General features: G+C 38.8%; 1 protein-coding gene across 2 annotated transcripts in view; it reads left to right on the top strand.

Annotated features, from left to right (window-relative positions):
* The window catches only part of GNAS (GNAS complex locus), a 127,475-nt gene that overhangs the window by 57,032 nt on the left and 47,044 nt on the right, over nt 1-23,399 (top strand). The window lies entirely within an intron of this gene.

The raw sequence follows: 23,399 nt of genomic DNA, 5'->3' as shown, positions 1-23,399 counted from the left end.
TTTCCCAAACAGAAAATAAACCGTTCAGTGGGTAGCTGAGTGAGTCAAGTCTGGGTTCTGTCTCCCAGATCCTTTCTCCCCTGCAGCATCTGCAGCTCCTCTTTGGGACCTGTGGCTTTCTGAGTGTCTCCTGTTTCCTCCACTCCTCCTTTTTCTCCCTGATGCAACACCGATCCCTAAATATTCCTGCATCAGCCCACCCTTTATCTTCCTTTTTCTGTTTTTTCTGCCACCTGGACAAAGTCAGAATGTGTTGTGGCTGGTGTAGATGTACATGAACTCTTCCTGCATTTCCTCGCTGGGGTGCTAATTTTGGTCTCCTGCTCAGCCTCTGATTTTAATTTCTGGAAATTCATTTTGCAGCAACAACGCTTCTTCAACTCTGGTTGCACAGCAGAATCTGAGATAAAATGAGGCTTAGAAAAAGCAGCTAAAGAAAGTCTTCCTCAGTTCACTCCAGATTTATTTTTGAAATATTTTTGGTTTCCATGTTCATGAGTTAAAGTGGAAGTGGTGTATTTTTCTCCATTTTCTTATCTTAAGCAAACATCTAGTAGTATAAACCGATGTGTCGTGTTCTATTTAACTTGTTATTTCATAAATCACAAACTGTATTAAATACTGCAAAAAAACTTCAGATAACTTCAAAAATACAGCTCTCCGTGGAGAATATTAAATGTATGTCTCTATTCCACACTTCCATGTCCTTTCTGAAAAATTCCCCTGGGTTTTTCAGGTTCTCACCAGCTTTTCTTAATTAGATGGTGCAGAGTGATTACCTTTTCTCTAGCCAGTGCTACAGAATCAACACTACATGAAGAATTTTCTTCTGTAGTATCTCATGGAATTTCTTACTTTCTGTATATTTTGAATGGACAGATTGGGCAGTACTCTGATTTTTCAAAAAAAAATGTTTTTACTAATTTTTCCAGATGGACACTTGAATTAGTTTATATATGAACAGAGTGTTCCTTATCATCCTAAACTTATTGCGGTTACCTTTTTGATATTAAAACTATTTGTTCACATTAATGCAAACCCTGAAGATTCCCCTTACTTCATGCTGTAGCTACATTTTATCTCTTGCCAGTCATTCCAGCTGGGAAATTTTTTTTTCAATTTCATTATGTTAAAACCTTGTCGTTCTGTCCCACAAGATAAAATGTATTATTAATAAAAGCTGTGCCTTTCCCTGCTCCTTCTAGCAATCTAGATATGAGTGGGATTTCTTGTTCCTGTTTTTGGGTTGTGAGCTCCTGTGTTGTTCTCTTGGGCTGGGGGAGCAGGTTTGGGGCGTTTCGAGGCATTTTTCTGAAAAGTGCAAACACTGCTCTTGTTCCAGTTTTGTGAACATCCTTCCCCAGCGTCTCAGATCAAGGCAAGCAGAGCTAAGGCTTTGAAGTATAATCCAGCAGGCAAAGTTATGTCTATCTTTATTTTTAGATATATCATGAGTTTGTGTATTAGGGTTGCCCAGGTCCCATCTCTGATGAAGAGCTGAGATACAGAAATTGCTCATCTTAATCTTGGTCGTTCAGAGCTCTCAAGTTGAAAGGAAGGAATTTCCACTGATGAGGGTTTTTTTTTCAGTCTAACTTGAATCTTGATGTTAAAAATAGCATGCCTTACATTTTACTTTAACAGTTGAACCTTGAGTTAATAGTAAATCCAACCATTTAGGATACAGTGCAAGGGTAGCTGCATCAGCTTTTAATAGTTATTTCTACGACTGTATTCTAATGTAAACATGCATTTAATTAGGATTACTTGTTTACAGCTGAGCCTGCTAAGAAACAGCAGTGCATTGAGGGGTGTTTTTGACAGCTGAGAGGCAGAAGCATCCACTTTTTCAAAAATGTAGTAGTGGAATATCTCATGAGATGTTTTATGTCAAGGTGTTGCTGTTAGAGAAGTGCAGGAAAGCTTGTGACCTTCTCTCTGAGCTGCCTGTTGCTGGCTGTATTCTCCACAGGGCTATTCAATAAGTCATTGTGTTCAGTTCTCTTTTTAGTTAAGGCACTAGAAAATAATTATCTCTCCCAAGTGCACCCTTGCAGCCTCCCAGGAGTGGTGGGTGAGCTAATGGAGCAGGCAGAGGTGTGCAGGGCTTCCCTCTGGGCTTGGGCTGCTCCCAGGAGATGCTGCATTATCCTTGAGTGGCACCTTCAGAGCCTGCTGGGGGATTTGTGCTGCCTCCTTCATCACTGGGATTTAAACACTCCCTGCTCCTCTGCAGGTCTGCGTGCATACAAACGCTTTGGGTTCCTTCCAGTTAAGACATTTTTATTCTGTTTTGACAGTACAATTATCTCTGTAATATAACTGTTCGTATTAATTAGAAAATGTTGCAAGGAAATGGGTGTTTGTGAAGTAAATTTCTTCCTTAAGTTTGTAGTAACAAATAATGCCTTGCTTCAATCTTGTTTTGTTTTTTTATTTTTTTTAAATATAGATAAAATGTGTAGTGGGGCACTTAGCACATTAAGCTCAGAGAACTCTGTGTAATGCCTGTTTTAACCCTGATAATTTAAATTAAAATAGGCTAGGTAAATTTGGTTTAATGTGGCATTAACTATGGAAAATTCAACTAGTTGGTTTCTTGAATTTTAATTTAATTACACTATAGTGACTGGCATAGCTTTGTGTGGTTTTTTGCTGTTTTTAGCAGGTAAGACTATTTAAGAGAAATATGAAAACTTAGAGTTGTAATAACTTTTTAAATAATTTTTAAAAGATAGTAATGCTAAGGACATAACCATGTACTGAAATGATTTTATTGAATATCTTCTGAAATTAGAGTGCAATCACAGCACTGCATTATTAATGGAAAAAAAAAACTATAAGCACAATGCAAAGCCTAGGAAAATTATTTTTCCTTTAAATGAGAGAGAAAACAGAAAGGGGAAGGGCTCAGTTTTAAGTACTTGGGGTTTTCAGGAAAGCTGCGACCACTCGGTCCCAACCTGCCACACAAACCCCAAGCCCATGTGCAGGGCAGGCAGAGCAGCACTTCTACACTTCCAAATGGTTGACAAAACAGTTGCAGAGCTCAGTGTCAGTAAAAAAAATAAGTTTCCTAGTACTTCATCTCAATGTCTTTGCAGCAAGCTTGTTACACAACTTTCTGGAAGATTTGCTTTAATGGTTGTGTGGGGTTTTTTGTTATTAAATTCCTATGTTGTGGGAAGCTACTGGATTTTCAGTTTTGGGTTTTGATGCACACTAAAATAGATGCCTGGAAATTGGATGCTACCTTTTAATTATGCTATGTCAAAATGATTAATGTTGTTTCGAAGTAGTTACTCATAGGAACACATTCTGCTTATGCTGAATTTGTAGATAAAAATATGCTCTGTAGCTTACATATAGGGCACTTGAAAATCTGAAATGTAACTATTTTGCCTGTTAGTTTTTTCAACTGGAACTGTGTCACTCTTAATTTCCCCTAACTCTTGGGAACTTGGGATGCTCCGTGCTGCCTCTGTGTTTTGCTTTCACATAATTGGACAGTCTTCACTTTATGTAATTGTATCTTATGCAATCAAATGTTTACTTTCCTTATGTTTATCACCAAAGAACTTGGGAACGTTCTGTTACCTAAGTATCTCTTTGACACTGTAAAATAAGGGGCATGAAATGAGTGAAAAGATTGAGTTTAGTAAAACATTTCTGTATTCTGTGTAATCATAGGGAGTTGGAAAAAACACTTTGAAATCGTGTAGGCAGCATAATGTCTGACTTTTTTCTCACAGCTTTATTCATGCTGAATACATTTTTTAAATGTATTTTTTTTCTCAACCTAAGCCTCTGTTTTCTTAACTGAACTTCCTAGGTTCCATTCTGATAATGATTTCAGACAATAAGAAAACAGTAATTTTTTTTTTCCCACCTAATTTTTAATAATACTGTTTGGACGCAGATTTGTTTTTTTTTTTTTTTAACTGAATGCAGAAGGTAAAGTTATGCATAGTTAGGTAGAGAAAGTAGAAATACTCAATATATATTATTCCATACCCAAAGACAATATGTTTCCATCCTGGATAATGCTGCAAACTGAAAAGGAAGTTTGGTGTCTGTTAGAAGAGCAAATATTGGGATCATCTCTGTGTGATTCTCTGATATTGTTATGGAAATAGAATATGGGTATTTTCAATAAACAATGAAGAAAAATCCCAGAGGATATCCTGTGAGAAACTATGGGAAACACCAATTTATATAACTTATTTATAATTATTACTGGGAGGCTGATCTGATAAGTTGTACTTCAGGAATTTGCTTTAGTGCAGCCGAACGTGAGAGAGTCCCGCAGGAGTCAGAGTTTAGATTGTATCTGTAAAACTGGAAAAGGACTCAAAAGTCAATTAGTTAAATTACCTTACTATGGTTTGGGATGTTTTTGTGGCAAAAAGACAAATGGAGGCTTGGATGACTAAAAAAAGGGAAAGTGAAACATAAATGATAAAGGGGACTTCCAAATCTGATAAGAGTGTTATTAAAATAGTATAACCCATGCTGGTGCCTTCACTTCATGAAGGGTGTGGAATTATTGAGAAGGACTTAAAATTGAAAGGAAGGCACAGGAGTTGTCACAGGTCCAGAAGGGAGATGTCCAGATGTGATTTCATGGCCATGTAGAGGTGGTGCTGTGTGAGCAAAATGCCTGAAAACGAGGGCAGGCATGAGTCTGACTTCCTTAGCATCTGAGATACTTTATTTGGAATAACATGTTGGGAAAGAGGAAGCTTCATTTAAGCAATCTTAGGGAGGTAGGGGTTTATTTTTAAACCCTGTTTGAATCCACCTGAAGATTCATCTTTGCTGGTGCAGGTGTGTGTGCTCAGGGTGCTCACTGTGGCCTTGGGGAGCACAGAGTCTGGTGCACGTGCTGCAAATCCTTCCTTTTCCTGCCCTGAGCATTACTATGTATTTGCAATTCTGTGGTGGTGTTTGAAGCCTTGAAACCTTTCAGCCCATGGGCATCAGAGAGGTGGGGAAGCGTGGGGGGGGGGCTGACTTTTGGTTTTGGTTTTTTCCCTGAAGATAATTTTGCTGCTTGTTCTGTTGTCACTGTTTTCGCTTCCTCCTGAAGCATCAAAGACTGGGCAGGGTCTGAGGTGATGTCAGGAGATCCTCTTTTGGGCCAGATTGGTTCATTCTTACTCAAGGGATGCAGATAAAGTCAGTTGGAGAGCTTGAGAGAAGAAACTCTTTCATTAGGAACTGCTAGGCTTGTTTCCACCTTATCCTGCACCTCCTGGATCATCAGAGCAGACTTTTTGTAAGCAGTTCTGTGTCCTTGCAGGAGTCCTGGGTGCTCAATCTCACATCATTTCAAGTTGTGACCTTCAGAAAGAATTATTTGATTTGAAATTTCATCTCAACCCTAAAAGCATATGGAGAAGCACAGTGATTTGTGATCCACTGAAAGGCAAAACGAAATATTCAATTATTCTCTTTGGCCTAAAATTCTTCAAAATACAAACTACCAAATATCTGTGTTTCCTGACTATTCTGTGCTCTTCCAACCTGCTAGCCCAGGTCCAAGCTCTGGTTCTGAATCTGTTATGTATGTGGATGGGGAGGCGGCTGGCTGGGTTTAGTGCCACACTGTGACTATGGATTTCTGTGCTTTGACAGAAACAGCAGAATTTCACCTTAGTGTGGGTAATTCAAATCAGGATAGTTTGAGCACGTTAGTATCTCCTAATGAAACCAAATATAGAACCAAATATAGTTCTCTTCAATTCCATTCATTCTGGACCTTATCTCTCCCTCTTATATGTCTCACTAGTTGCCAAGCAACCTCAACAGTAGTTCTGCACATCCAGCAGCATTAAAAAAAATAGTGAGTAGTTGTTGCTGAAAATGAGATGCCTTCTGATGACATGAATGAAGAGAGTTACGAGGGAAGGAAGTGGGGAGTGGCAAGTTTGGAGCTGATGTTCTGAAAAAGCTAATAATATTTAGCACTTAAGTAGTGCTTTTTATTTCCCAAGCACTAATCAAGCAATCCTAAGATTATTAAATAAAGACTATTTCTTTCCTTTCAGTGAGTGATGGACAATTATGTTTATGCTTCCTAGAGCAGAGGGCAGGATTTAATCCCAAGAGTGAAGGAGTTTAGTATATGTCTTTCTTTCTCTGACCTGTACTGACTTCCCGTGTTTCTAGTTGGACTGCAGATTATCTGGAGGGTTTGGGAAGGTTTTTCTTTGTGTGTTTGCTGATATATAGCCAGCACTCTATTTATTTCATGCAGATGCACCTGCAGTGGTTTGGGTTTTGTTAAAATATTTATCACCTGCAAGGTCTTCCAAACTAGAAGTATTAAAGATTGTGTGTAGGTCCTTTCTTGCTTGCTAATGCTGCAATGCTTATAAAGCAATAAATAGAACTTATTTTTATATTCTGTCTCCTGTGCAGAATGTGATCTGAGAAGCAAACAGTCATCTCAAAGGAGATCATTACAGAAGTGAAAGCTGATTTGGGAAAATGATTCTGGTTTTAGGTTATTCAAAAGGAAAACTTTGTGTTTCATGTAGACTGACCAAAGCAACGTTATTGAGGATACACTGAAATTAGAAAGTATTGAGTTAAGGTTGCCATAATTTGTGTTCTTTTTAATTTTGGACACCATTGCCAATGACTATCTATATAAAAAGGTAATTTTAAATCCTTTCACTAACTCCTAAAAAGCAGTTTTAATTTGAATGTGGGGTTTTTCCAGCAGGTTCTGACCCTGAACACTCACTTTCCCTGTCACAGTCTGCCTGGAATTACCAAGTTGTGTGTTGTGAAGAGACACCAGAGAACTGGGCTGCCCTACCACTTCTGGTCTAGGGGACTGTGAGCCCCACTCACAGTTCATCCTTTCCTTCCCCTCGTTTTTCCCCTGAAGATGGTGTTCTTGGGAAGATGCTTATTCCATTTCAGAGCGGGTAGTAAAGCAGGGATGTGCTGCCAGTGTGTCAGAAAGGGGGATGTGTCAGTTTGTACAGTGGGATGTGCTGTGAGTTCCACTCTCCCTGGCTGTGCACACACATCCCATGTTGGATGTGCTCCAGAGGGGCTTTCTGCTCACGTTTTTACAGGCTTTGTGCTCAGCCTGTGCTTACACCCTGCATCTCCACTATTCAGGATAAAATTAACAAAATGAGGCAGGGTTATTCAGGAGGTGTTTGCTGTGTGATGCAGATAAACGCAAAAAAATGAGGCTCAATTTGCAAATCCTTGCAAGGTGGCTTCCTGCCCTCCTGCTGCCACAGAGGGGAAGGTGTTTTATGGGTACAGTGGTGCTTGGAGCTGCTGCTAACATAATGTAGAGATTTGGAATCAATCTGTGTGTTCACCTGAATCACAGACCCAAAGGGGTGCCTGCCTGAGAGGAGCTGCATTTTGCTCTGTGTGAGGGGTGGTGAATTATTCTCCAATTGCAGTTGCAGTGAATTTAAGTTATTGCTTTTAGTGAGGACTAGAAACAATACTAGATCATTCTAGGTTTAAGGATAAATTGAATTAAGGTGTACCACAGAACTATACTTGCAAGCGGTTAAAACACAAGTGAAATGGTTAAAACACAAATGAAAAAAGATCTCAGTGTTATGTAGGATTTTTACCACGTTCAGCTTCTAAGGATTATTTATGTTGGACTAAAATTTCTTTTGACATTCTGCAGCTAATAGAGGGAACACAGAAAAATAGTGTATGTGTGTGTCTGTGTGTATGATGCATATACAAAAACTGTTTGTAGTGATGGTATTTTTATCCTCATCTTCTAAGAGAAGACCAGTCCTAGCTCATGCTTTTTTTGTCATGCATAAAATACATGGATTTGGCAGCTGCCTCTTGCCTCTAGGCTTGTAAATAGGTTTGTCCATGCAAGATGTGGGTAATTACTATATGTGTATACATATATATGTGTGTGTGTGAGATGTGTTAGTTGCTGCACCAGTATTGCCATGTAAACTAAGTTGCCCTTTTATATATATATATATGTGTATTCTCTGTATATCTAGTTTTAAAAGGGTAAATATTATAAACGGGTTGCTCAAGAGCAGCACGCTATAAAAAATGTAATAAGCACATCAGTAAAAGTGTTGGAGGTAGTAATAAAAGTGCACTATAATCCTTCTGCCAATTTATTGAACTCCAACTATAGTTATCTATGACAATTAACTGCTGCATGTTGTACATTAACCCTTTGTGAGTAGCTGTATATGCAGTGTTGCTGAGTATGGCCTCAGTGCCTTAAACTTTAAGTTTTCAAGCAAATGTGTCATCTGATTTGATAATACAGTTTGCTTGTTGCTTTTCTCTTTTTATCCATCTATCAGCAAAATAGGACACCCAGTTACTTTGAGGAGAACATCTTTGTCACAAAAATAAATGTCCTTTTTGCAAAATGAAAGTAAACACATGACTGCAGATTTGTCATCAGTGTCTTTAAAAGTAATAGTACTGCAAAAGGTGATAAACATTTAAACATGGCCATGTTTGCTTCACTGGAACACACAGCTCCTGTGCCCTGTTGGGTGTTCCTGATTCCCAGAGCCATTTCCATGTGCTGGATGTTCCCAGGAGCTGGGCTGTGTAAGCTCAGGAGTGCTGCTGGCAGGTTGTGTTGCAGATGGATTATCCGGTGAGGTGAAATTATAAAACATAAAGAATCATTTCTTATTAAATAGAAGAAGTCAGTCTAAGGTTTCTAAATTCTGTCTTCCAGAAGATGATTTTTTTCTATTTAAAACATGCTAAAGTTTCCTCAGACTGCTGAAGTGTGTTGGAAGTGAGACTACAGCTTTTTTAATTCAGTTGTTTGTTGCCTTGGCACAGGAGTTCCTATAGATTTAGTGACTGTTCCTGAATTCCAAGAAGATCCTTAAAATGGCAAGCAATTTCGTTTGAAGTTTGGATCTCATGATGTCAATACAGATATGTAGTAAAATATTCCAGGGTGTGGTGATACTTAATCATTAATGATTGAGACTTGGGGCATTTCCTGAATATTAATGCTGGATATGAATGTTGATTGCCTACGGTGAAATAATCACCCAGATTCTTCTTCTCTCCCCTCTCTTTTCTAATTGATTGCTAATTCAGAAAAGATAAATGCAGAGCTAGGTCAGACAAATATTTGAAAAATTCCTGAGGCACAATGCTCAAGACAGAACACTTGCACTACCTTTGTAGCTTGTGGATTTCATAATTATCATATAGTGTGAAAATGGTTATTTTATTTTTTCCCCTCTAGTGCCTGAATCTGTAGTTACACAGCTCAGGCTGTAAGTTGTCCACTGGGATTTCTTCCCTCAGAATCACTTGGTAGAATCAGCATTGTCACAAGCCTCTGGTTTCAAATGATGAAGCTGATATAGAATTTTCTCTAATTGTGTAAGTTTAACTGCCACTAAAGGTAAACTGATACGATGCCACACCTTGGATGTACTTTAATACTTAATCTGCCCCTTAGGAAAGGATTGACTGGCTCATGTCAGTGCAGTGCTTTATAAAAAACTTACTCATAAAAATGTTTATGACTAGGTTTGCATCAATATTTTTAGAGAAATGTAGCCTCTTTCTGCCAACACCAACTGTTAATAACCTACTAAAATACATAAGTTAAACATTTCATAAATGTGTTTGGAACGCACAGCATGTGCTGTTGGTTGTGTTTTGTTCTAGAAGTCTAAACTCCTGAAAGGTCTCTCTTAATTCCTGCACAGAAGTGCAGCAGGAGGTGCCAGTAAATATCATTATTCTGTAGGTACATTGGTGTGGTTATCTGATTTCCAGGTAGTAAATTTGGAGGGCATTTCTGCATATTGTTTGCATGTGTTGAAAATACACTCTTGTACCTGATGGGAATAAACCTGGTTTATCTTTCTGTGTAACCTCCCACAGAGAAGGAGGTTTTTCCATCCTGTTAAACCTTTGGAAGGAACAGCCTTGTCCTTCTGGTATGACAGTGATTGCTACAGCAGGGTCCATTCTCCCCTTTCTCCTCCCAGTAGCTGGGAAATATCTTATTACCCCCTGGCTAAGAAGCAGCTTGTCTTACTTAAATGAAAAAATGTTCTGTGTAGTCTGTTTTATGTATCTCATAAATAATATATTTTAGAATGTTGTAGATACTGATGAGTCACCAAATTCTTTTAATCAAATCTGTGGGACTAAGCACACATTTTCTGTAACATAGTGGCATCTGGTCTGCTGAAATTTCTAGGAAGAGAATTTCTAAGAATCATGTAACACTAGTTTAGACCAGTGGTTTGTGCAGTCCAGTATTATGTGTCAGAAATGGCACTTGGGGAGGATTAGGGAAAAAGCAGAAGAGATTCTCTGTGATTCCTCTTCAAGTCCTGCCACTGCCACTTCAGAAAGTCCAAGAAGTGAAATTCATAACAAGTTTTGAAGGGAAGTCACATTGAATATGTTTGGATGTTTCTTTAAAAAAAGCCTAGTACTGGAATAATCTCAAAAATCCTCATTTTCCTTTTGAAGTTTCAAGTTTTCCTTGGTTTCAAATAGAATGCAAATCCAGTGAAAGAGTTGTTTTGCCTGGTTTAATACCTCTGCAATAGCTGGGTGCCATGAGGGTCAGTCAGATTCAGGTAGAACCAAGGTGTCTCCAGCTTCCCAGAGCTTTTCTGTGGTTTTGTTGAACCCAAGATAGCCGCTGGTTGGAACAATAATTGTGCCCAAGAAATACTGTTTAAGTAATTTGCAGTGTTGTACACACTCTCTTGAGATTGTTTTCTTCAGCTGGGTGTAAGTTTCTCATTCAAACAATATTATTTGTATTTAAAGGACCATATGTTGTGAAAGTAATTGGACAGTTATGGCAAGGTGCTGTATATTCTAACTGATGAGCTAAGTATCAGCAAGTAATTTCTCACATAACTTCTGGCCTAACATTCTCATTCATTACATAGCATGAACTGTGTCTTTTACTTTTTTGTTATCATTTAGAAATGTCAGGTCAGGGCCAGGACATGATAATTGTGCCATTGTCACAGTTTGACTTAAATTACAACAATATAACTTCCCTTTTATCAGGGGAAATGAAAATAAATGTGCTTATTCAGGTATAATTAATTTGCAATTTTAAGCTCAGTAAAAGGTCATTCTTCGTACAGATTGAGTTCAAATATATGTAGATGTTAAATAAAGTGAAAGTTCTTCACATTGTGGATTCCAGACTATTTAATAAGAGCTGTTTGGAATTTTTCCATTTAATTTATGTTGCGTTAGGGAAGACTCTAGTTTGGATCCAGAATTTGTTTGTCCAAAACATCCATGAACCGTTCGGGTTCTAAATGGTACCTTCCTTAAATAAACCCCTTTGGTACTAAAAGAGGGGTTCCCTGGAAGACCAGAATTGTGGCCTGAAAGTATTTTTCTCTTAGTATGCATTTTCAGTGAGTGAGCATAAGGACAACTGTGGTATCTAGGTACAGGAACTGTGTATTGTGTTTTCAGATTCATTTCTACAGCTCCTCTGTATCAAAGGAAGATTTTTTTCCCCCTACTTAATCTGAAGCAAAATTATTTCAGAAGTAACAGTACAGAAACTTGTGTTTCTCTCAATAAATTGACTTCAGCTTTTCTGTACATAGAGCCCTAGATGTGTAGAAAAAACCTGATATTTTTGATGTCTTTCATTTGACAGTATCTCTAAAGTCAGGCCAGAAGAACATCAGGTAGATGCTGTTGCCTGAAACAAAATTCCCTGACACTGCTTGAAGAATTTTGCTAATGAGTTTAATGTGGTGCTGACGGTGTCTGTGCTTGGAAGGAAGTGAGGGTATTTTTGTTGTTGTTGCCTGGTAATATTTGGTGTTTACTTACAAATACTTGTATCATCTTCACTTCTGGTAGTACAAAACTTTTAATAACTGGAAAATAAATTAAAATACCTTGTATTATATGAAATACAATTATAGAAATCAGTGTTGATATTTTAAAGGCAGCTATTGCCTGATACTTGTTGATATTTGAGATAATTAGTACAAAAATACCTGAGTTTGGTTTGTGGTGTAGCCTTTGAGACTGATGGTTTTGGTGTCAGGTTGCTTTTGGAGAATTTCTTTACTCACAAATTTGATTCTTTGTGCTTTTGCTTTACGCTTCCTTTTTCCAGTGTTGGCTTTAAAATTCAGCCTGGTTCATCTCTTTTGCATGGCAAGTTGGTTCTAAACAATTTCTGTGTTACTTTTGGGCTGTTAAGAGAGAAACTTTGCTTGTCTAAGTGTCAGGGTATCTTGTGTTTAAATACACTGGAACTTCACTGAGCAGATGAGGAATGCATGTTAACAGCTACAATTTTCATTTAGCTTTGCTGAGTTTCAAGTTTAATTTGGCTATACTTAGAGACTGTCTTTCTTAAGATTATAATTTATTGAAGTGATTTTTCATTCCTGTTACTTTGAAGGACTAAAACAAAGAAAACTTTTTCAGAACATAAAACTGGCCAAAAACACCGGCAATTGCACAAGTAAGGTGCAATGGAAAACTCCTCCTCCTGTCATTTTACAGTTTCAGGAGACTTAAGTGTTGTTTGTAACAATAAAGCATTTGAAAATATTAGAAAACAAATTTTAAAACTGACAGGGGAGTCTGTGCTTCTGTGACAATAATCCCAGAAGTTTCCCGTGAGCTGTGTGGGAAATGTGACTACTTTGGTTGTTCACTTAACAGATATAAACCATTCCTTTTTCTTTCACATTGAGGGCAGCCTTAACTTGATCTGAATGACCTTTGCTGTAACCAAGCCAATGTTACTGTACCTCAGAGCTTTAGGGTTGGAACGTGCTAATCTACAGGGGCGAGTTTTGTGCTCCCTTCCAGCCACGTTCAGGAGGGGCTGGAGCAGCTTTGGTGTCTCACAGGGACAGGAGGAGACCTTTCGTAAGAAAAAGCAGGTGTTGCCTTGGACCAACAAGCTTTTTACTGCTGAAATCTTTTTTTAGAATGATGCTAAGACTTGTGCAAGATGTTCCCTGCTGGATTCCCTGTGGTGAGTTTGTTTGCTGCCCACAGCAGCGTTGCTTTGTCGTGGCTGGTCTGAGCACTCCAGCTGTGGGGGGCATTCAGCCCCTGGCTCGTGCCACCTCGAGATTGGCACAGGCTTGTCTCAGCAAAAATTCAGTGGTAGAATCAGTGGTATGGTAGATGTAAAATAAATTAGCAGCGCAGTCAGGTTACATGAGACTCTGTATGCAGGAGCTGTGATTTTCTGGTCCAAGTGCTCTTTCACTGGCACTAATTCACCAAATTTTGCTTGTTTTAAGTCTCATTCTCTCGTGTCATAATATACTTGCTTCTTACCACACAGGTATTAATAAGCAGTTGTGTGACTGTGGCATTAACAAACACGAGGCTGAGTACTGATCTGTGAAGCTCCATGTGAGCTGTCATCAGGGGTAGCAGAGCTGAATGGTTCATTTCTGGTTTATTTCTGGTTGGTAGCTTTTCTCTGTTGAGGATTACCTGCTCACTGACACTTGTGCCAGAGGTAGGGGAAGATCAATTAACAGCTAGTGGGACTCTGCAAAAATATTTTTAAACCACCCTGTATGGAGAGAAACTGCTTTGAATTCCAGTTTGGAACAGAATTGAAATGTGTCTGTGTTTGAATGTGGAGTAACAGCCCTGATTAACCAGTGGATTGCTGGAACACTGAGATGTTCAAGATAAAGCACATTCCTTGTTTTAAAAATGGCACAATGTGGCAAAAGCATTGGACATATTAATGTGAAATAAAGACAACTTTAGTTGAGTGTTGTGTGTGATGCTGAGGGTTTCACTCAGAGACAAGCACAGCCATGTATTTTTTTTGCAAGCAGGGTCTGTGGTAGTTTTTTTGTTTTGGTTTGCTTTTGTCTCTCTTTTAATAAAGTGACAGTACTGGTAAAAAGTGGAAACTGCAGTAACATGGTTTCAAAGCTTTTTCTTTCTTTTGAATTGTGTTTAATGGAATTTTTAAGTTCCCTGGTAGTGTACTTCATTTGCTATAAAATCCATCTCATAAGTAGTGGTATATAATTCCCTTGCTGCAGATATTTCAGAATCCAGAAGATATTTGGTTTTGTGTTCTTTCTGCTGCTTGTTTACCAACAAGTAAAAAAACCTCAAAACAAACAAACAGCAAACCAAGAAGAACATAATCTGTAAGTGATTTCTCAAATTATTCCATTCTTCCCTTTCTCAGCAAATTATTTTATGAGACTTGGTCACATGTTGTGGAGCCATATTAAGATAAAACAAGATCAAGAATTTTCTAGTGAGTGGTTTAGCGATGGAGTAAGTCACCACTGGTTTAGAGAGATTGTCCTAGCTAGAAATTTGCAGAGCAGGTGTGGGGTTTTGTTTCTTTTTCACATCCTTAATATTGGCTGTATAAAATACTTAAAAGAAATCTCAATTTTACTTAAAGACACAAATTTGTAGCACCTTGTATCTGTACAGAAGAGGCATGTACACAGCTTTGAAAATTGAAAATAAATGTTAGACAGGAGTTACTGCACTGCTAAGCCTGTTGCAATTGGACATGTATGAGGTAAGGAAGGCTGCAGTACTGATGTTTGCAAACTGCAACCAGAAGCATCTTATTTAAGAATGTTACTAGTGGCTAAATTTTTGGTGTACTTAATTAATCTCCCTATTTAAAAGGAAAGCATGATGGACAGAGGTGACTCATAGCTGTCAGAGAAAAAAAAAGGCAAAATAAAAATTTGTGGACTTCTTGTACATGAGAACCCTCATCATATTTTGTCTTCAAAGGCTGTGGAAGAAGTTCCATCTCTGAGTTTACATAAGCATAGCTAAGTTCAATTTCGGGTAAATTTTGCTCTCAAAGCATTAATAACTTAATTGTTCAGTGGGAGAATGCTGTATTTTGTCCATGTAACATAGGCCATGCAGCATTCTTGAAGGTTCTGGGCGTTCTGGCCCCCATCCATCACAGTACTTAAACCATGAGTAGCCCTATTAAAGTTGATAGAATTACTCATGTGCTTAAAATTAAACATGTGCTTAAGTGCTTTGATGGATTAGAGCCAAAGTTGTCAGCACCTTGCTTTGTTGTGTGCTGTGTTACACCTGCCTCTCCATGCCCTGGCCTGGGTCTTCAAGGGACACATTTGCAGATTTGCTCATTATTCCAATATTTAGCTGCTCTGTGTCCTCAAATTGCAGTCTCTGTACACAGCCATAGTAAATTTCTACACAGTCTGGGAGTATAAATACACAACTACAACTCTTGAAATCTGTCAGGCCGTGACAAATTTCACAAGATCTTTTTCTGGATGTTTCAGAGGAAACTTTATGCTGTCTTTACATGGAAACATGACATATATAATGTTTCTCAGAAAACTGTCTTTCTACTGAAATTTGTATTTTAATAAAGAGTACAATGGAAATCACCACTTAGGTGTGACAGCACATTCTTAAGAATGACTGTGAACTTGAACTTCCCAAAACCACAGATCAGTAGGGGCTATTCTAGTTTCTGCTGAGAATGCTGAGTCTGTAATTCTCTAAGGCTTATGAGCAAAGTTGCATGTACCTGACAGCTCTTTATCTTTGAAGATAACTGTGGAAATCTTCCTTCATTCAGACTTTGTCCATGGTAAAAATTCTGGATTTAACGGCTGTGAAGGAAACACTTGATTCAGTGACTGCAGTCCAACACTGCTGTAAGAAATTGTGGTGAACAAAGCATTTAATGTTAATATCTCTTTGAAATATTAACTTTCAGTGACAGCTGCATAGTTTGAAAAACAGTTCATTTTTTCTTGTCCAGATAGGTCCACATCCCCTGCCTGAACTGCTTTCCTGTTCAGGTTGTCATTTTGAACTTAGGAGCTACCAATACTAAATCCTACAGCATTTAGAAAATGTTAAGTGTTTGGGTCATTGAGAGTTTAATGGAATTTTTTAGAAGTACCAGGGGGGAAATGGTGAAACAGGCTACATAATTGCTTTTTATTTGAGTGAGGCAAAACCCATTCCCTTTTGTCACTGCTGAGGCAACCACCTTCCAGATCAGCTGCCTACAATATCACATGCCAGAAGTGTTTCAGATGATAACAGAGATCATAACCACTAAAAACAAATATATCAAGGGATTTTCAGGACCAACCATTTTCCACCTGTCTCATCAGTGTCTTGCCTTCTGCATTGCATCCTGCTTTGGCTGCTCTGTGTTTACCCTTACTTGGCATCCACTGTTCCAGCCATTTTTATTTTAGGGCTTCTTTCCATTTAATATTGGCCCTTAGCCAGCTGTGTACTTTTTCAGCTTTAAGCAGCACTGAGGTCATCAGCCATTATAGGAGCTATTCCTCTCATTCTTGTGCACAAACCCCTGAAGAGCTCTGGGATGTGATTGCCTTCTCTTCCAAAGCTTCCTGCCCAGTCCTGGCTGAAGAAGTTACTGGAATGCAGGCATTTCCCAAACAGCTTTAGAGCAAATGACACACGTAGGGCACTCATCAAATTGATGTTTTAAAGGTTGGACAGAAGTGCTTTGAAAGTGAGAACTCAGGTGAGAACAGGAACCCCCCACAAGGCTGCTGTTCCCTGCCTGTGTTTGAAAGCAAAGGATGAGGTGATGGAAATGGCACAGATTTAACATTTAGCACAGCAAAGGGTCCAGATTTAACACAGGTGCATCCACATGGATGCAGTGCCTGGGCACTATGTACTCCCACAGTAGTATTTTTTCTGGGCATGCAGAGATGGAGGAGAACCCAGGAGGCTGGTTCTGCTCTGAGGGGAGGCTGTACAAACACAGCCTGGAACAGCAGAGGGGACAACCTGAGAGGTGCCATGTGCTGTATTTCAGTGCTGCTGCACAGCTGGGCAGAAGTGTTTAAAAAAAAAAAAAGTGATGGGCAATGGACATTTCCTTTACTCTGTGTTAATAATGGCTACATTCACAATAGTTAAATAAATAATTAAAAAGGGCTCTGCTTCCTGACAGCAGTTTGATTGTCTGGAAGTAGTGAATTGTACAAGGCAAGATGATTCAGCAATTTGCCTGAGTCCTCCCGTTCCTGCCGGTTCTGAGGTGTCCTTCCAGAGCAGAAAGGAGCCACAGTGTCCTCTGAAGACTCTCCAGCCTTGTTAATTATTGTATCAAGTGTCCAGAGAGAATGCTAAACTTCTGAGGACACCTTTTATTGCAATATGCTTTAATTACCTGTACCAAGAGCAGGAAAATGACACTGGTTTGTTCCCCTCTGAATGTCTGGGGAGCTCCAGGCAGGGTTTGCAATTTACAGAGGTGTTTAATTGCACAGCAGGAACTGAAGGGCCTTTGTCAGGCTCGTACATCACAGAGCTCTTTGTGAACAATTCTATTTTCATCCCTTACCTAAACTATTGCTAGTTAATTAGTTGAGGTAAATGGAGCAGGATAAGCAGAATTATGCTTCTTAATATTGTGTCTGTGATGGTCTCTTTGTGCCACTAACAGGTATAAAGGGACTGCAAACCAGTTTAACTGGTTTTATGTAGGAATTTGCAAAGCTGAGGGGAGCCTCAAGGTGGCTGAGAGCCAGAATAGCATCTCTGTGCCACATCCACCTGGGCAGGTGGTATGACCAGGGTGCCACGTGCCTGTGCCAGTCCTGGAACTTCAGCAGGAGCAAAGTCTGCCCTCAGCCAATCTTTGCATCAGAATATCCATGGAGGCAGAATAAAGTTACCCTTTAACCTTTGCACTTTGGGTATCACAGGGAGCAGAGGTAAAATAAACCTAAAATTGGAGTTTATTACATTTATATTCAGGGATGCCTTTTTTAGAGTTTGGTATAATTTCATTGTGGTACCATTCCCAAAGGTAGGAAACAAGTTACATCTCAGCCTTTAACACTGCAACAACGTAAATAATCATCAAAAATAACACAATTTCTGCTTTCACAGAGCTGTGATGTGGGTTTTTTAATCAACACTTCAGTAATTTGTGTTTCTTGACTTCTGACTTGGAGAATGGTTCTGTCATTCCATTAACAGAAGGTATCTCTTTGTGATTGTATTTCTTATCATGCGTTCACGTGTTTATGGATGCATAGTAAGGTGTGCATGTTACTCATGGAGAAAAATATTGCAGTTATTAAAACAAGCAGTGGTAAAGCAATTTGCAGTGCTTGTCACAATCTTTAAAAGGGAACTTGTGGAAGCCCTTTTTGTATTGTCTACTCCATACATTGCATCATATATTGTGTGAGAAAGTGATTATGCTTCAGGGGATAATTGAACTAAGTTCTCCCAAATAATTTTGGTCACAGTTAGATCTGTCCAACATAATCAATTTTTAACTGTGTCTTTAATTCAAAATATATAATTACAAAATTATTCAGCCTGTTGGGTTTTTCTTTTTCCAAAAGGTGTTACTTATTTACAGAGAAAGCAAATAGTTTATTCTCATAGCTGTTCTTTTTTTAATATTGAAAGATCTTTGGTAGCTGAATGGTACAGTGTGTTGATACCTGGAATTTTGGAGAAGCCAAACAAAGAATTTTCAAAGTTAAGTCGATGTTGGGGTGGAGGAAAGGTGGTGTAGGAGGAAGAGCATGGTGCTGGAGAGGGGAAACTGCTCTGCAGGAAGGGTCTCATGCTTCCAGAGAGATGCTCAATCTCTGTGGTCAAAATTACCAGCACACTCTGACTGTAAAGTGCTTTTAGGGTGCATTGTGTCAGCTTCCTGTGCCTTGGGTACCATTTCATTTTACCAGGTGCTGACCCAGAACAAAGCATTAATGTGGTTAGAAAATCTCTTCCAGCTGCACTGCAGGTGAGGACCCAAGTGAATCCTATTGCAGTTCTGAGCTGTGCAGTCACTGCCCCATGGCGCTGCAAGGGTTGTCAGCACAGACCTGAAAAATCCCTTGGAAGTTGGCAGAACACTGAGCAGTGTGATATCAATGCTGTTGAGTTTGCAGAAGATACGTAGTGGGTTTTGCTCTTGCATTTTAGTAGTTTTGTCTGTAAAATTGGTCCTTTGTCACAGGTCTAAGATGAATTATTTCAGCTTCACTCCGAATACTCTAGGCAACTGTTTTTCCCCATTTTCAAGTGCCTCTAACTTGGCCTCTGCCCTCTTTGCTGTTCTAGCTGTTATATTTTGAGGTAATTGCCATGTTCTGTTAGAAATAACCCAGGCTGAAACAAATTTATCTTTTAGTTGAATTGTAAAGTACTGCACGATTTTTGTAACATGGATTGGTAGCAAAACCTTAATTGAATTTCCTTGCTCGTGGTCTTGTGTCTGAAGATCTGGACTGCACAGCTCTGTTTCTCTGAGCTGGATTGGCAGGTAGTGCTCTTAGTTTCCATAAGGTTCAGTAAATAAATTTTAATGCAGATTTTATGGAATATTTATTAAATCCATCAGCATGTTTCACTGCATCAAAGACACTTTATTTAGATGAATAGGCATGTTTAAATCCCACATGCTTGTGAAGTGCATGACTGCCTGTCAAAGAACTGAGTTGTGTTTTTAAAACAAAATGGATCTATTAAGTTTTCATTGGCTGTCAGTGTGTAATTGATGGGCTTCTGAAGGGGACAGCCTGTGGCTGCTTCCCTGGGCATTCACATTTGTTGGCAATACCTGAAAAAGCAGGGAGATGCACCTGTGTGTAACACAACAACGTCATTTTCTACCATAAAAAGTCAGAGGCAAATGAATTGCTTTGTGAGGTTTTCATTCTGGCTCTTCCACTTGCACACTGGCTCTTTAGTGCAGTGCCCTGCCCGGGGAAGGGAAGCCTTGCCCTGCTGCAGGTTCAAGAGTCAGCAGAGTTTGACTGCTTCAGAAATAAAGGGAATTTATGCATTACTCCAGTCCCTGAAGGTGATAGAGGCTGGGCTGTTTACAGCCTTGTAAAGGAGACAAAGGCTCTGCATTAACACTCTCTGACTACATTTTAATATGCCCTATTAAATAGTCTGTATATTCTTTGAGCTGCAGAAATCTCCAAGGTTTCCTAACGTGTCTGCACTGACCAAAAAATTCAAACTTTGATTTTAGGAATTAGATTAATGGCATAAAGGTGTCCCATCATCCCTGTCCATCCATCTCTGTATACCACTAATTGTTTAACAAGTTTTGTTGTGACAGTTAATTTCAGCACCCTTATTTAAAATTATTTTTCTACCTGGGAGATGCCAGAGGTTTCAGGGTGACCTGAATCTTTATCCTCTGGAATGTTCTTTTTAAACTTTTAAGTATTTTTTTTCCAAGTAATGGTCATTTGTATTATTCTGTAAAGTAAACCAGAAATGAACATTAAAATTAAAATAATTTGCTTTCTGATGATCTGTTTGTTAATGTGTTCTTTGCATAAGATTTGATAAAGTCTGTGGAAAAATGTTGCCTTTTTCATAGTAAAGTTCAACCACAGGTGGAGAAGTTCTTTACTAAATACTGATTAGGTTGGTTTTCAAGGAATATTTGATTTTTCTGACCTTTGATGTCATTCTGATTTAATGTTACTTGAATTAAAATGTCATCTTTTTTTATAGTACCTAAAATAGACTTTATTAGTTTTCCTGAAAGCTATGTGCAGCTTTTCTTTGGCATATTTAAATATTGAAAACAGCAGGATTTGAGATTTTTCTTCTAATCCTCAACTAATAGAGTTTAATGCTTTGTTTGGCCTACCTTGCACAGCCTAAGCAAAAGTTTTAAACAAGATTAAAAATATGACCTTATTAACCCATGACATCTAAAGATACAGAACAGGCCTGCAGAGACATCAGTCATTCCTTGGCCAGGAGAGCATTGGTGCCATTCCCAAACTACTCAGGATGTTCCAGAGGAAAACATTTTGGCAGCCCAGATTTATTTATTTTTTTTCTTTTTTTCTTTTGTGGTTTTGTGCCAGCACCTGGGAATAAGAAATTAAAAAGGAAAGATTCTAAGTTGAATATTCAGTCTTTGTGGTTGTGGAAAAGAAAAGTTTGAATACTTCTGGAAATTTGAGGTGCAACCTGGCCAGGTTTCTAAAAAAAAAAAAGTTTGGTAGAGCGATGGGATGTTGGTTTTGAGTGCTTCACCTCGTTAGTCCCTGAGTAAAATGAGTGTCACCTTTTTGGGGCTTTTTGTGAGAAGTCAGAGTTGTTTGTAAGCTGCTGTTGGATGGGTGATTGATGAACATTCTGAGTTCCAGAAGAATAAAGTGTCCGATTGTCATGGAAAGTTTATGTCCAGTAAACATTACAAAACACAAAACACAGTGATACATCCACTGCTGTGTAATGGGATTCCTTGTTTACTGGGCAGGCTATAGGGCCATGGCAACAACACCAGAAATAGGAACTATGAGTATCCTTGTTGTAAAGATGATGATGGTTATCAGGCACTTTGTTAATTGCTGCAGGTTAACGTTTCTCTGTGTTCATTATCACTTAGTAGTGAGAGGATCAGCCAGGAGGTGTAAATGTGGAAGTTTGACTGAAATCTTTAATTAAAATAAGGTTTATCAGTATGGCAAGGAAGAGTCAGGTCAATGTGCACCTCATTGATGCTTTGAGACAATTAATAGCAAGTGTTCCAGGGAAGAGAGGATAAACAGAGTTTGCTTCTAAGCAATGCAAACTCCCTAAACTTCTCTTTTTCTAGTGATATTCCAAACCGAAGCAAAATGAGTGCTTATTCCTTAAAAGTACTGATATCTTGCTTGGCTTTCATCATATCAGTTGCCCTTTTGATCTAAACAGGGCAAAATCTGGATACATGTTCATTAATTTCAAGATCCAGCTGAAATTTGGAGGCAGAATAAAAGCCAGACAAATTGCTTACACTGTCATTGATAAACACTTCCTGCTTTCATACCATTATTTACATTTTAATTATTAAACATGATTTTTAAAAGCTGAAAGTGGATGGTGGCTTTGCAACCACATGTGCACTGCTGAAAAACAGAATATTTGTGCACCCTGCATCCTGGCTGTGGAATGGAGAGTTTGTCAAGACCTGGGGCTGTAAAAGTTAGGAGGAGGGTGAAAAGCCCTTAGTTTTTTCTCTCTTACCCTGTCTAATCTATTTTCCTTAATTTGGTGCCTTTGGCCTTTCTTGGCTCACTGCCTTGTTCTCATCAGCAGTGCCACATCTCTGTAGCAAAAAATGGGTAATTTTCAGGAATAAGGTGGTCTGTGGGTAGGTAAAGAAGTCTAGGAAAACATTGAATTTTCATCTGAGTATTGATTATTCCATTTTCTCTCTGCATCAAGCTTCTCTGACCTTCCTGTCCCTGCCCCAAACTTCTGAGGACCTGGGCTCAGTGAGGATGATGTTTTGGGATAATCACATTTATGTCTGGGCTGTGCTGCTGATTCAGAGCCATTCCCCACACAGCAGAGTCATCCTGAACACCAGGATTTGGTGTTGCTGCCCCTCTGCCAGAGCAGCACTGGCATTGCAGTCACAGCTGGGCATTGTGCAGGCAGATCCTTGGCATGGTGGTGTTTTCTTTCCACTGTCTTTTACAAAAGTTGCATTCATTTTTCATTTGATAGCCAAAATTCCCACCACTCCTGGATGTGTCTGCCTTGTTATTGAAGTAGTCCTTTTTTTTTTTCCTGCTGTTCTTCTGCATTCTTGATTGGTGAATACACTTTCAGTTTCATTTTGGTTTTTGACTGTGAGTAATTATAGAAAGGATAAAGTGATAAAAAGCTTTTGCAATATGTTTAGTGAATTAACTCCATAAAATGAGGTTTTCAAGCTGGGGTCTGTAAGCTGAAACTGTGAGTTACTATCTTTAAAAGGGTAAAAAAAGGAAATGCTGTTGATACTTCATAGTCCTTGGGACACTGTGCTGGAAAATGTTAGTTTTCAAAATGAAAAAAAAAATTAAATGTTGATATAAATATTCCATAATCAAAGAGTCCTGTAAAAGCAGTTCAATGAAGATTAAAAGGCCACTTCGACAGTTTAGCTGGCTTTTTTTAGTAATTTCATGGCTAACTTGGTTTCCCTCAAAGTAGTGATTTTATGCAGTTTACAGCGAGAAATTAATAATGTGAAAATTTTTATCACAGTCTTTGCAATTATGTTACAGTTTACAGGCTCAGTGCTAGTAGTACTTTTAGGGTGCTAATTCCTGGTTATACCAAATGTTTGCTCATGATTTGGTTTGATTGCACTGTTTAGCATTGAAATTTCCCTGCTGTCAGATCTGACACCAAATGCAGCACAGAGGAGCAGAGGCAAAGGTTTGCACTGTCCTGCTCCAGCCTGCTGGGCTGGGTAATGTCACTGCACTTAATCCCAAATGATAGTGCTCATTCCAAGTGGGTTTTTCTAGCCAGGGATAATTCTCTGTGCTTTGATTAATCCTTCACTGTTGTTTCACATCCAGACTGTTTCAATGTCTTGTGTCAGGTTG

This window comes from Melospiza melodia, chromosome 19 (assembly GCF_035770615.1).
Source record: "Melospiza melodia melodia isolate bMelMel2 chromosome 19, bMelMel2.pri, whole genome shotgun sequence".
Classification (NCBI taxonomy): domain Eukaryota; kingdom Metazoa; phylum Chordata; class Aves; order Passeriformes; family Passerellidae; genus Melospiza; species Melospiza melodia.
Note: the sequence above shows the minus strand (reverse complement) of the source record. Positions and strands in the feature narration are given on the sequence as shown.